This window comes from Nerophis ophidion, linkage group LG01 (assembly GCF_033978795.1).
Source record: "Nerophis ophidion isolate RoL-2023_Sa linkage group LG01, RoL_Noph_v1.0, whole genome shotgun sequence".
Lineage (NCBI taxonomy): Eukaryota > Metazoa > Chordata > Actinopteri > Syngnathiformes > Syngnathidae > Nerophis > Nerophis ophidion.
In genome coordinates this window covers 20220151-20235615 of record NC_084611.1, presented here as the reverse complement: position 1 = coordinate 20235615, position 15465 = coordinate 20220151, and positions in this window count along the sequence as shown.

Sequence of the window (15465 nt, the reverse complement as noted above, 5' to 3'; positions counted from 1 at the left end):
CATCCTCACCTATGGTCATGAGCTTTGGGTCATGACCGAAAGGACAAGATCACGGGTACAAGCGGCCGAAATGAGTTTCCTCCGTCAAGTGGCGGGGCTCTCCCTTAGAGATAGGGTGAGAGGCTCTGCTATCCGGGTGGAGCTCAAAGTAAAGCCGCTGCTCCTCCACATCGAGAGGAGCCAGATGAGATGATTCGGGCATGTGGTCAGGATGTCACCCGAACCCCTCCCTAGGGAGGTGTTTAGGGCCTGCCAACGGGTAGGAGAGGGAAGTGGCTGGGGAGAGGGAAGTCTGGGCTTCCCTGCTTAAGCTGCTGCCCCTGCTACCTGATCTCGGATAAGCGGGAGAAGATGGATGGATGGATTATATTTTGGTGTAGACCCTTATATGTGTGAATGCTTGGAAATTCACACAATAATAATAATAATAAATAAATGATATTTTGGTGGTAAATCCTATATGTGTGAATGTTTGGACAGTCACACAATTATAATAATAATAATAATAATAATAATTCTAATAAATATATTATATTTTGGTGTATAATCTTATACGTAGGAATGCTTGGACATTCACACAACGAGCTTACCCTTTTCCCTGATCAACGCACTCGAGCACACACATTTATATTATTATTGATGGTGTTATGAGGAACGTGAAGAAGGACACACGTCAAGCTAACTATCAGGCAGGCAACCTTGGTGGACAAAAGTATGAGGGACGGGCCACCATTTTCCAGACTGCTTTGGCCCTCAAACCGCTTAGTCCATTGTCAACAGCGCTGGTATTCATGTAAGTTACTCCTCTTTTGTAGAATAAATTGTTCAACTTCAGTTCAGTCTCCCATCATCATTTTATACTGACTTGGAGGAAAATAATCCGGAAGGCCTCCCAGATGAAATACTATTCTGCAATATAATATAATGCATAACGTATCAGAACCATTTTGGTACATTCAGACGTTTGCATTATTGAATTCTTCCAGGAAGATTTCAAAGAGCGTGAATATCCAAATGTGTCAGGACTGTGTCACCGAGTTTGTGGTCCACGTTGCTCAGGGCTGCAGATAGTAATGCATTTCTGTTGACTGCTTTTATGGCCGCATTCAGTGGCTCAGTTGACCGACTCCCACCTTCCCCTTGTTTCAGCAGCTGGTAAGTTTCCAGGAATGTACTTGCTCCACTTTAACTCTGCTGGCCGGGAGAGGCCCACCTATCGGCAGTCGGACTGAGGTGGACATGAGTCATGGCTGGCAGTTGTGCCAAGGAGAATGCAGACCCTCCAGACCCTCTTCTGTCGGTAAAGTCTCAAGTTGTGAACTCTTTGACTCGCTTGACCCAGGGGTGTCCAAAATGCGGCCCGGGGGCCTTTTTGTAGGCAGGCCAGGTAAAATGTAAGGAGAAAATGTTGCAATGTTGACTCTGTTAACAAAGAACTGCCATGCAGACGTTTTTTTTTCTACTTTAAAACTGCCATTTCTTAAAAAATAATAATGAATCAAAATCAGCGTAGTTATGAATTATTGACCAAACAAAGGTTCAAATTACTTCACATCAAATATTTCACTTTGATCTGTTTTTTGTTGTGTTTTTTTTTTTTTGACATTTCGCGGGTTTGAGTTATATAGTTTTTACATTTTTATTTTCATTTATTTTCATTAATTTTTTTTTTTACAAAAACGGCAATTCAAACATTTAAAAAATAAATAAATAAATACAAACTAAAAACCGAATTGACAAATGGAACTGAAGTTAGATAAAACAAAAATGTATTACTTATTTTTAACACTTTAATGAGAGAGACCATTTTGGATCCCCAATAATTTTAGTAGATTTTTTTTTTTGTTAACTGTCATTGCTCAAAAAAATTATAATGAATCAGAAGCAATGTTGCTATGAGTTATTGACAATTAAAAGCTACAATTACTTCAAAGCAAATATTCCACTTTGAATTTTTTATTATTATTTTTCGGGGGGGGGGTGGATAATTGCACATTTTGTGGACTTCAAACATTAAAAAACGATTTCATTTTATTATTATTTTATTAACTGCATAAAACAAATAAGTGAAGTGAATTATATTTATATAGCGCTTTTCTCTAGTGACTCAAAGCGCTTTACATAGTGAAACCCAATATCTAAGTTACATTTAAACCAGTGTGGGTGGCACTGGGAGCAGGTGGGTAAAGTGCCTTGCCCAAGGACACAACGGCAGTGACTAGGATGGTGGAAGCGGGAATCGAACCTGCAACCCTGAAGTTGCTGGCACGGCCACTCCACCAACCGAGCCATGCCGCCCCAAATACAAATAGATAAAAGGAACTAAAGGGTCCAGGAACCTAAAATTCCTGAACTTTTGGAGGGAAAGGACCTCCTAAGGTCTTGAATGAGCTGAATAGGTTGTCTTCTGTCACGTGACTTTTGAACGGAAGTAAACAAAGAGGTGGGCCACCAAACCAACATGACTACTGTGCCGCAGACGGTGGTGGAACTATCTGCCTAGAACAGGGGTCGGCAACCCGTGGGGCTCTTTATCGCCGCCCTAGTGGCTCTCTGGAGCTTTTTCAAAAATATATAAAAAATGGAAATGATGAGGGGAAAAAAACGTATTTTATTTTTTAATTTGGTTTCTGTAGGAGGACAAACATGGCACAAACCTCCCTACTTGCTATAAAGCACACTGTTTATATTAAACATGCTTCACAGATTCGAGTATTTGGCGAGCGCCGTTTTGTCCTACTAATTTTGGCTGTCCTTGAACTCACCCTAGTTTGTTTACATGCATAACTTTCTCCGACTTTCTAAGACGTGTTTTATGCCACCTCTTTTACTGTCTCATTTTGTCCACCAAACTTATAACGCTGTGCATGAATGCACAAAGGTGAGTTTTGTGGATGTTATTGACTTATGTGGAGTGTGCTAATCAGACATATTTGGTCACCGCATGACTGCAAGCTAACAGATGCTAACATGCTATTTAGGCTAGCTAAATGTACATATTGCATCAATATGCCTCGTTTGTAGCTTAATTTGAGCTAATTTAGTTTCCTTTAAGTCCTCATAATCAAATGTATATCTCATGACACACTATCTGTATGTAATATGGCTTTTAATTTTTTGCGGCTCCAGACAGATTTGTTTTTGTATTTTTGATCCAATATGGCTCTTTCAACATTTCGGGTTGCCGACCCCTGGCCTAGAATAACGCAAATATAGGGCGTTTTTCTTCGAGAGGGGTAAAATGCGGCCCAGAACACTTTGACAACTCGCTAGACCACCACTTTAAGAATCCCACATTTAATGAGCCGTACGTGACGTTGGGTAAAAACAACTTATAGTCCCAGGAATTATAGGTTAAAAAAACTTAAATCTCCTGTACTTTTGGTGAGAAAGGACCTCTTAATGTGCTGAACGAGCTGAATTGGTTGTCTTCCGTCACGTGACTTTTGGACGCAAGTAAAGGACGTGGTAGGCCACCAAACCCTCATGGCTACTGTGACGCAAACGCCGTGGGACCTTTCTGCCTAGAACAGGGGTCGGCAACCCGCGGCTCCAGAGCCGCATGCGGCTCTTTGGCCACTCTGATGTGGCTCAGCTGCATTATCACCGACCCCCCCGATCATTTCGGGGGGTTTCCGGATTTCGGTGCCTCTCCCGGACATCACTCGGGGCTAACAATGTCCCATTTTCACTCGTGATACAACATTGAGGGCGTGCCGTGATGGTTTTACTTTTAACGTCCTCTACAACATGTCATCGCGCCCGCCTTTACACCATGCTATCTGCGTGCCGGCTGGACGCATGCATTTCGCTGCTTCTATCGTCACACGTACGAGATTGCAAGGCATACTTGGTCAACAGCCATAGAGGTTACACTGAAGGTTGTGATATAACAACTTTAACACTCTTATTAATATGCGCAACACTGTGAACCCACACTAAATAAGAATGACAAACACATTTCGGGAGAACATCCACACTATAACACAACATAAACGCAACACAACAAATACCCAGAATCCTTTGCATACATGACTCTACCTGACTATATTATACACCCCCGCACCCCCAACCCCGCCCACCTCAACCGACGCACGGAGAGGGGTTTGGTGCTAGCGGCGTGTATAATATAGTCAGGAATAGTCATGGATGCAAAGGATTCTAGGTATTTGTTGTGTTGCGTTTATTTTGTGTTACTGTGAGGATGTTTTCCCGAAATGTGTTTGTCATTTTTGCTTGGTGTGGCTTCACAGCGTGGCGCATATTAGTAAGAGTGTAAAAGTTGTTTACATCACAACCTTCAGTGTAACCTGTTACTGGACTGGCCAGCCGTTTGTACATGTTGTAGGAGGCATCAAAGGCAGTGGCTACATAGCAGGCCCTTATTATTGTTATCTGAGTGACCATCAGCAGATATTCGCGAGAATGGTTGCTTTGAGAATTCAGGAACATCCCGGAAAATTTGGGAGGTTTGACAAATGTAATGCTGTCAAGTGGAATTTATGTAAAAGACATGAATTCTGTACAGTTGGTACAAAATGCGTCTGCTAGACTTTTGACAAGAACAAGAAAGTTTGATCATATTATGCCTGTACTGGCTCACCTGCATTGGCTTCCTGTGCACTTAAGATGTGACTTTAAGGTTTTACTACTTACGTATAAAATACTACACGGTCTAGCTCCATCCTATCTTGCCTATTGTATTGTACCATATGTCCCGGCAAGAAATCTGCGTTCAAAAGACTCCGGCTTATTAGTGATTCCTAAAGCCCAAAAAAAGTCTACGGGCTATAGAGCGTTTTCCGTTCGGGCTCCAGTACTATGGAATGCCCTCCTGGTAACAGTTCGAGATGCTACCTCAGTAGAAACATTTAAGTCTCACCTTAAAACTCATTTGTATACTCTAGCCTTTAAATAGACCTCCTTTTTAGACCAGTTGATCTGCCGCTTCTTTTCTTTTTCTCCTATGTCCCCCCCTCCCTTGTGGAGGGGGTCCAGTCCGATGACCATGGATGAAGTACTGGCTGTCCAGAGTCGAGACCCAGGATGGACCGCTCGTCGGGACCCAGGATGGACCGCTCGCCTGTGTATCGGTTGGGGACATCTCTACGCTGCTGATCCGACTCCGCTTGGGATGATTTCCTGTGGACGGGACTCTCGCTGCTGTCTTGGATCCGCTTTGAACTGAACTCTCGCGGCTGTGTCGGAGCCTCTATGGATTGAACTTTCACAATATCATGTTAGACCCGCTCGAGATCCATTGCTTTCGGTCCCGTAGAGGGCGGGGGTTGCCCACATTTGAGGTCCTCTCCAAGGTTTCTAATAGTCAGCATTGTCACTGGCGTCCCACTGGGTGTGAATTCTCCCTGCCCACTGGGTGTGAGTTTTCCTTGCCCTTTTGTGGGTTCTTCAAAGGATGTTGTAGTCGTAATGGTTTGTACAGTCCTTTGAGACATTTGTGATTTGGGCTGTATAAATAAACATTGATTGATTGATTGATTGACATCTGGTTTATACATAGCACAAAGCAAAAAAAAACTCTTTATGCTGTGTTATTTCATTTTATATTTCAAAAGAGTTTTGTGGCTCCCATTGTCTTCTTTATTTTGTGAAACGGGTCAAAACGGCTCTTTGGGTGGTAAAGGTTGCTGACCCCTGGCCTAGAACAACGCAAGTATGGTGTGTTTTTCTTTGAGAGAGGAAAAACGCGGCCGAGAGCACTTTGACAACAGACTCTTGCCGGACCGCTACTTCGTTCCTCGCATATTTAAAGAGCCGGACGTGAATACAACATATAGTCCCAGGAACTACAGGTTCCAGGAACCTAAAGTTCTTGGATTTTTGCTGGTAAAAGGCCTCTTCATGCCCTGAATGAGCTGAATAGACCCATGTTGAATATAGTGAGTGATGCGGGAGTAGCTGAGCATCCATAAAGAGTCGACCACTTTGAATGACAGAACCCAACCAGACGCTCCAATTAACTTTCCAGTCCTACAGACGGCATAAATAAGAGCCGTGTGGTAAAAATGTCTGCTCCCCTGCTGCTCTTGATGAACTCTCTTGGCCAAACGCTCGACACCAGCTTGCGTAAGTTGGCTTCTTTTAAAAACATAGCTGCATTTGCATGACAAAGCCGGGTGGCTTGCGAGAGAAGGAGGGGGATCGTGTCTGAAGGGAGTCGGAGGGAAGGAGCAGAATAGATCGGTCCTTTCACGCCGAACGCTCGGATTGCCGACTGCCTCCAGCTGCCTGCTGGACATGTTGGACGTGGAAGCACTTGACAACCAGTCTGGATGGATCTACCTGCAGGCGCCCGACACGTGTGGATTCTGTTTCCAGATTACTTAGGGAGTGACCTCCTGCTGTCTTGATTGGAGAAAAAAAAAGCAGATTGAAGTTTTATTTATGCTATGACTTGGAACAATTATGAGTTTTTAAACTGGAATAACAGTTTTTTCTTTGAACTCTGTAAACATTAACGCCAAGGATTTTTTTTTTCCTTTTTTTTTTCCTCAAGCGACGTGACCCAGGACCGAATCGGACAAGGTTTTTGTTTCAACTGGACACCAGACTGATTTAGAGATGACTGGACCTGTGCATGCTGGATTAATACTTTTTACGCTTGTGGTAATAACATTCTTATTATTCTACATGATATTATGTCAAAAATGTATGAACAATAATCAGTATTGACTTTAGCCTTAATCCTGGTCCAGTGCCTTGGTTTTAAAAGTCGTGCTTTGACTTATGTGAAATTAACCCCTTTATTATTGCAAATATTAAAATAACACTGCCATTCGCTTATGCTGCAAACATGTCATGTTATTAACAGTTTAATTATGTTATCAATGCGTTATTATACATAACCAGACTCCCCCCCCCTTCCCCCCCCATCTTGTCATATTCTTCCCAAACCTGTTCCAACCGAATGTGCTACGTTTGTGCTGCAAAACTGTTTTGTCTATTATAGATTCAAGATACCCCCCCCCCCCCCCCCCCACACACACACACACACACACCCCACCCCCCTGCCCCGCCAAATCTAGTCAAACTCTCCCCAAACTTGTCCCAATCGTTTGTGCCAGTTTGTGGTGCAAAATGTTTTTGTCTGACTATTTAAGTTTTAATGTCATTCATGTTTTTTTAGTTATGTTGTTAATGTGTTATGATTCGTTATGTGATTCATAACCCCTGCCCCATCTGGTTAAAACCTCTCCAAACTTGTCCCAATTGTTTGTGGTGCGGAACTTTTTGGTCTATTATGGTATTTGTTACTGACGTTGTATAGCTGTTATGTTATTAACGTGTTATAATACTTAACCACCCCTCCCCTCCCCTCCCCTCCCCACCACCACCACCTTGTCTAAATCTCCCCAAACACTATTCAAACATTTGTGCTGGCTTGTGCTACAATTTTTTTCCAACTATTGCAGTTTTTATGTCGTTAACGTTTATTAGTTATGTTATTAATGTGTTAATATTCATAATCAGCCCCCCCCCCCCCTGACCTTCTCAAAATCTCCCCAAGCTTGTCCTCAACGTTTGTGATAGTTTTGTGCCGCAAAAGGTTTTTGTTTGTTAAAGTTTTTTCTTCATTTAATAGTTTATTAGTTTTCATGTTACCATGTTATTATTCATAACCCTTCATAAAATTGTATAGTTGTCAGGCTTGCTACTAACAGTTTGGCCATTTTGGGGTTTTCCTGTGTTTTGGTGTTTTAATTCCGGTCCAGTGTTGTTTGGAGTTTGTACTTCCTGTGTTTGGAATCACTTCCTGTCCTGGTGCTCTTGTTTTTTCAGTATTTCCTGTTTCGTCCCTGTGTTTTGAGGCACCTTTACTTTCTGTTTCATGTCTTGTCAGCAAACCTGATTCTCATTAATTAGTTCTATTTAGTTCCACCTGGGTCCCTCCTTCAGGGCTGGATCATTTCTGTGAAGGTTTGGGTGAGCGTTGCTTGTAGCTTGATGCGGATGCGGAAATAGCAGACGGCGTGCAGGGAAAAGTATATTCATTGGCATGAATTGATTAACATGGACCCCGACGTAAACAAGTTGAAAAACTTATTCCGGTGGTACCATTTAGTGGTCAATTGTACGGAATATGTACTGAACTGTGCAATCTACTAATAACAGTTTCAATCAATCAATCAATGATAAGCAACAGGGGGGTCCACAGGACAAGTATACTAACAAGTAAAGGTGCTTCAAAACACATAGAACAAACAGGAAATACTGACAAAACAAGAGCACCAGGACAGGAAGTGATTCTAAACACAGGAAGTAGAAACTAGAAATAACACTGAACACTAACACTGTATTATAAAAGACAGAATTACATAAAAAATCCAAACATAACCAAACCGTCAGTAACAAACCTGACAATAGTATTTATGTTATCAATGTGTTACTTATCATAACCAATGCCCCCAAACTTTGTTTAAACGTTTTTGCAGGTCTGTGCTACAAAAGGTTTTTGTCTACTGTAGTTTTTATGTCATTAGCGTTTTTTTAGTTATGTCAAAATGTCTCCCAACTTGTGCCACGTTTGAACTATTATTATTTTAATGTTATAAATATGTCACTTATCATAACCAGCGCTCCTCCACTCCATCCTGTCAAAATGTCCCCAAACTTGTCCCAAACATTTGTGACATATTTGTGCTGTTTGTGCTACACAATGTTTTCGTCTAACTATTATAATCTCTGAGCTGCAACCTTATCGTGGTAGAGGAGTTTGCGTATCCCAATGATCCTAGGAGCTATGTTGTCCGGGGGCATAAAGCCCCCTGGTAGGGTCTCCCAAGGCAAACAGGTTCTAGGTGAGGGATCAGACAAAGAGCAGCTCGAAGACCTTTATGAAGAAGAAAAATCGTGGACCCAGATTTCCCTCGCCCGGACGCGGGTCACCGGGGCCCCCCTCTGGAGCCAGGCCCGGAGTTGGGGCACGATGGCGAGCGCCTGGTGGCCGGGCCTGTTCCCATGGGGCCCGGCCGGGCACAGCCCGAAGAGGCAACGTGGGTCACCCCTCCAATGGGCTCACCACCCATAGCAGGGGCCATAGAGGTCGGGTGCATTGTGAGCTGGGCGACAGCCGAAGGCAGGGCACTTGGCGGTCCGATCCTCGGCTACAGAAGCTAGCTCTTGGGACGTGGAACGTCACGTCACTGGGGGGAAAAGAGCCTGAGCTAGTGCGCGAAGTCGAGAAATTCCGGCTGGATATAGTCGGACTCACTTCGACGCACAGCAAGGGCTCTGTAGCCACTTCTCTCGAGAGGGATTGGACCCTCTTCCACTCTGGCGTTGCCGGCAGTGAGAGGCGACGGGCTGGGGTGGCAATTCTTGTTTCCCCCCGGCTCAAAGCCTGTACGTTGGAGTTCAACCCGGTGGACGAAAGGGTAGCCTCCCTCCGCCTTCGGGTGGGGGGACGGGTCCTGACTGTTGTTTGTGCTTATGCACCAAACAGCAGTTCAGAATACCCACCCTTTTTGGGAACACTCGAGGGAGCACTGGAAAGTGCTCCCCCGGGTGATTCCTTTGTCCTACTGGGAGACTTCAACGCTCACGTTGGCAACAACAGTGAAACCTGGAGAGGCGTGATTGGGAAGAATGGCCGCCCGGATCTGAACCCGAGTGGTGTTTTGTTATTGGACTTTTGTGCTCGTCACAGTTTGTCCATAACAAACACCATGTTCAAACATAAGGGTGTCCATATGTGCACTTGGCACCAGGACACCCTAGGCCGCAGTTCCATGATCGACTTTGTAGTTGTGTCATCGGATTTGCGGCCTCATGTTTTGGACACTCGGGTGAAAAGAGGGGCGGAGCTTTCTACCGATCACCACCTGGTGGTGAGTTGGCTGCGATGGTGGGGGAGGATGCCGGACAGACCTGGCAGGCCCAAACGCATTGTGAGGGTCTGCTGGGAACGTCTGGCAGAGTCTCCTGTCAGACAAAGTTTCAATTCCCACCTCCGGAAGAACTTTGAACATGTCACGAGGGAGTTGCTGGACATTGAGTCCGAGTGGACCATGTTCCGCACCTCTATTGTCGAGGCGGCAGATCGGAGCTGTGGCCGCAAGGTGGTTGGTGCCTGTCGGGGCGGCAATCCTAAAACCCCTTGGTGGACACCAGCGGTGAGGGATGCCGTCAAGCTGAAGAAGGAGTCCTATCGGGTCCTTTTGGCTCATAGGACTCCGGAGGCAGTGGACAGGTAACGACTGGCCAAGCGGTGTGCAGCTTCAGCGGTCGCGGAGGCAAAAACTCGGACATGGGAGGAGTTCGGGGAAGCCATGGAAAACGACTTCCGGACGGCTTCGAAGCGATTCTGGACCAACGTCCGCCGCCTCAGGAAGGGGAAGCAGTGCACTATCAACACCGTGTATGGTGCGGATGGTGTTCTGCTGACCTCAACTGCGGATGTTGTGGATAGGTGGAAGGAATACTTCGAAGACCTCCTCAATCCCACCAACACGTCTTCCTATGAGGAAGCAGTGCCTGGGGAATCTGTGGTGGACTCTCCTATTTCTGGGGCTGAGGTCGCTGAGGTAGTTAAAAAGCGCCTCGGTGGCAAGGCCCCGGGGTATATGGGACCCGCCCGGAGTTCCTTAAGGCTTTGGATGCTGTGGGGCTGTCTTGGTTGACAAGACTTTGCAGCATCGCGTGGACATCAGGGGCGGTACCTCTGGATTGGCAGACCGGGGTGGTGGTTCCTCTCTTTAAGAAGGGGGACCGGAGGGTGTGTTCCAACTATCGTGGGATCACACTCCTCAGCCTTCCCGGTAAGGTTTATTCAGGTGTACTGGAGAGGAGGCTACGTCGGATAGTCGAACCTCGGATTCAGGAGGAACAGTGTGGTTTCCGTCCTGGTCGTGGAACTGTGGACCAGCTCTGTACTCTCGGCAGGGTTCTTGAGGGTGCATGGGAGTTTGCCCAACCAGTCTACATGTGCTTTGTGGACTTGGAGAAGGCATTTGACCGTGTCCCTCGGGAAGTCCTGTGGGGAGTGCTCAGAGAGTATGGGGTATCGGACTGTCTTATTGTGGCGGTTCGTTCCCTGTACGATCAGTGCCAGAGCTTGGTCCGCATTGCCGGCAGTAAGTCGAACACATTTCCAGTGAGGGTTGGACTCTGCCAAGGCTGTCCTTTGTCACCGATTCTGTTCATAACTTTTATGGACAGAATTTCTAGGCGCAGTCAAGGTGTTGAGGGGTTCCGGTTTGGTAACCGCAGGATTAGGTCTCTGCTTTTTGCAGATGATGTGGTCCTGATGGCTTCATCTGGCCGGGATCTTCAGCTCTCACTGGATCGGTTCGCAGCCGAGTGTGAAGCGACCGGAATGAGAATCAGCACCTCCAAGTCCGAGTCCATGGTTCTCGCCCGGAAAAGGGTGGAATGCCATCTCCGGGTAGGGGAGGAGACCCTGCCCCAAGTGGAGGAGTTCAAGTACCTAGGAGTCTTGTTCACGAGTGAGGGAAGAGTGGATTGTGAGATTGACAGGCGGATCGGTGCGGCGTCTTCAGTAATGCGGACCTTGTACCGATCCGTTGTGGTGAAGAAGGAGCTGAGCCGGAAGGCAAAGCTCTCAATTTACCGGTCGATCTACGTTCCCATCCTCACCTATGGTCATGAGCTTTGGGTCATGACCGAAAGGATAAGATCACGGGTACAAGCGGCCGAAATGAGTTTCCTCCGCCGTGTAGCGGGGCTCTCCCTTAGAGATAGGGTGAGAAGCTCTGCCATCCGGGAGGGACTCAAAGTAAAGCCGCTGCTCCTCCACATCGAGAGGAGCCAGATGAGGTGGTTCGGGCATCTGGTCAGCATGCCACCCGAACGCCTCCCTAGGGAGGTGTTTAGGGCACGTCCAACCGGTAGGAGGCCACGGGGAAGACCCAGGACACGTTGGGAAGACTATGTCTCCCGGCTGGCCTGGGAACGCCTCGGGATCCCCCGGGAAGAGCTAGACGAAGTGGCTGGGGAGAAGGAAGTCTGGGTTTCCCTGCTTAGGCTGTTGCCCCCGCGACCCGACCTCGGATGAGCGGAAGATGATGGATGGATTATAATTTCGATGTCATTAACGTTTTTTATTAATGTTGTCAATGTGTTATGAGTCATAATTTGTCCCCAAACTTTCAATCGTTTGTGCTGTGTTTGTGCTTGCTAACATTTTTGTCTACTATAGTTTTATTGTTATCGAAGTTGTATAGGTATTATGTTATTAATGTGTTAAAATTCATAACCGGCCCCCCACCTTGTCAAAATCTCCCCAAACTTTGTTCAAAAGTTTGTGCTGGTTTGTGCTACGAAAGGTTTTTGTCTGTTATAGTTTTTATGTCATTAACGTGTTTTTAGTTATGTCAAAATGTCTCCCAACTTGTGCTACGTTTGAACTATTATTATTATTTTAATGTTATAAATATGTTACTTATCATAACCAGCGTCCCCCCCCCCCAATCCATCCTGTCAAAATATCCCCAAACTTGTCCCAAACATTTGTGACATATTTGTGCTGTTTTTGCTACAAAATGTCTTCGTCTCACTATTACAGTTTTGATGTCATTAACGTTTTTTATTAGTGTTGCTAATGTGTTATGAGTCATAATTTGTCCCCAAACTTTTAATCGGTTGTGCTGTGTTTGTGCTTGCTAACATTTTTGTCTATGATAGTTTTTTTGTTATCAAAGTTGTATAGGTATTATGTTATTAATGTGTTATGATTCATAGCCGGCCCCCCACCTTGTCAAAATCTCCCCAAACTTTGTTCAAAAGTTTGTGCTGGTTTGTGCTACGGAAGGTTTTTGTCTGTTATAGTTTTTATGTCATTAACGTTTTTTTAGTTATGTCAAAATGTCTCCCAACTTGTGCTACGTTTGAACTATTATTATTATTTTAATGTTATAAATATGTTACTTATCATAACCAGCGTCCCCCCAATCCATCCTGTCAAAATATCCCCAAACTCTTCCCAAACATTTGTGACATATTTGTGCTGTTTGTGCTACAAAATGTTTTTGTCTAACTATTATAGTTTTGATGTCATTAACGTTTTTTATTAATGTTGCTAATGTGTTATGAGTCATAATTTGTCCCCAAACTTTTAATCGTTTGTGCTGTGTTTGTGCTTGCTAACATTTTTGTCTATTATAGTTTTTTTGTTATTAAATTTGTATAGGTATTATGTTATTATTGTGTTATGATTCATAACCGGCCCCCCACCTTGTCAAAATCTCCCCAAATTTTGTTCAAACATTTGTGCTGTTTGTGCTACGAAAGGTTATTGTCTATTATAGTTTTTATGTCATTAATGTTTTTTTTTTTTTTTAGCTATGTTAATAATGGGATTCATAACTGGTGCCCCCCACCCTCCCCCAATCTTGTCAAAATCTCTCCCAACTTGTGCTACATTTGTGCTGGTTTGTGCTACAAAGGATCTATTGTTTTTGTCCAACAATTATGGTTTTAATGTAATTAACGTGTTACTTATCATAACCAGACCCCCCTCCCCCCACTCCATCTTGTCAAAATGTCCCCAAACTTGTCCCAAACATTTATGACACATTTGTGCCGATTTATGCTAGACAACATTTTTCTCTAACTATATTGTTTTGATGTCATTAACATTTTTTTAGTTATGTTGTTAATGTGTTATGATTCATGACCAGCCTCCCATCTTGTCAAAATCTTTCCAAACTTTGTTCAAATGTTTGTGCTGTTTTGTGCTACACAATGTTTTTCGTCTAACTATTATAGTTTTGATGTCATTAACGTTTTTTAGTAATGTTGTTAATGTGTAATGAGTCATAATTTTCCCCAAAACTTTCAATCGTTTGTGCTGTGTTTGTGCTTGCTAACATTTTTGTCTATTATAGTTTTTTTGTTATTAAAGTTGTATAGGCATTATGTTATTAATGTGTTATGATTCATAACAGGCCCCCCACCTTGTCAAAATCTTCCGAAATTTTGTTCAAACATTTGTGCTGTTTGTGCAACGAAAAGTGTTTGTCTATTATAGTTTTTATGTCATTAATGTTTCGTTTTTTTAGCTATGTTAATAATGTGATTCATAACTGGTGCCCCCTCTCACCCCATCTTGTCAAAATCTCTCCCAGCTTGTGCTACGTTTGTGCTGGTTTGTGCTACAAAGGGTCTATTGTTTTTGTCTAACTATTATGGTTTTAATGTCGTTAACGTGTTACATATCGTAACCAGACCACTCCCCCACTCCATCTTGTCAAAATGTCCCCAAACTTGTCCCAAACATTTGTGACACATTTGTGCTGATTTGTGCTACACAACATTTTTCTCTAACTATATTGTTTTGATGTCATTAACATTTTTTTTAGTTATGTTGTTAATGTGTTATGATTCATGACCAGCCTCCTATCTTGTCAATATCTCCCCAAACTTAGTTCAAATGTTTGTGCTGTTTTGTGCTACACAATGTTTGTGTCTAACTATTATAGTTTTGATGTGATTAACGTTTTTTAGTAATGTTGTTATTGAGTTATGAGTCATAACTTGTCCCCCAAACTTGCCCCAGTCGTTTGTGCTGCATTTGTGCTTGCTAACCTTGTTGTCTATTGTAGTTTTGTATGGTTTTAACGTTGTATAGGTATTATGTTATTATTGTGTTATGATTCATAACCGGCCCCCCACATTGTCAAAATCTCCCCAAACTTTGTTCAAAAGTCGGTGCTGGTTTGTGCTGCGAAAGGTTTTTGTCTGTTATAGTTTTTATGTCATTAACGTTCTTTTTTAGCTATGTTAATAATGTGATTTATAACCAGTGCCCCCCCCCTACCCCCATCTTGTCAAAATCTCTCCAAACTTGTGCTACGTTTGTGCTGGTTTGTGCTACAAAGGGTCTATTGTTTTAGTCTAACTATTATGGTTTTAATGTCATTAACGTGTTACTTATTGTAACCAGACCCCCCCACCACTCCATCTTGTCAAAATGTCCCCAAACTTGTCCCAAACATTTGTGACACATTTGTGCTTATTTGTGCTGGACAACATTTTTCTCTAACTGTATTGTTTTGATGTCATTAACATTTTTTTAGTTATGTTGTTAATGTGTTATTATTCATGACCAGCCTCTTATCTTGTCAAAGTCTCCTCAAACTTTGTTCAAATGTTTGTGCTGTTTTGTAATGTTTGTGTCTAACTATTATAGTTTTGATGTCATTAACGTTTTTTAGTAATGTGGTTAATGTGTTATGAGTCATAATTTGTCCCCAAACTTTCAATCGATTGTGCTTTGTTTATGCTTGCTAAAATTTTTGTCTATTACAGTTTTTTTGTTATTAAAGTTATGTTAATAATGTGTTATGATTCATAACCGGCCCCGCACCTTGTCAAAATCTCCCCAAACTGTGTGCTGTTTGTGCTACAAAAGGTTTTTGTCTATAATAGTTTTTATGTCATTAATGTGGTTTTTTTTTTAGCTATTTTAATAATGTGATTAATAAC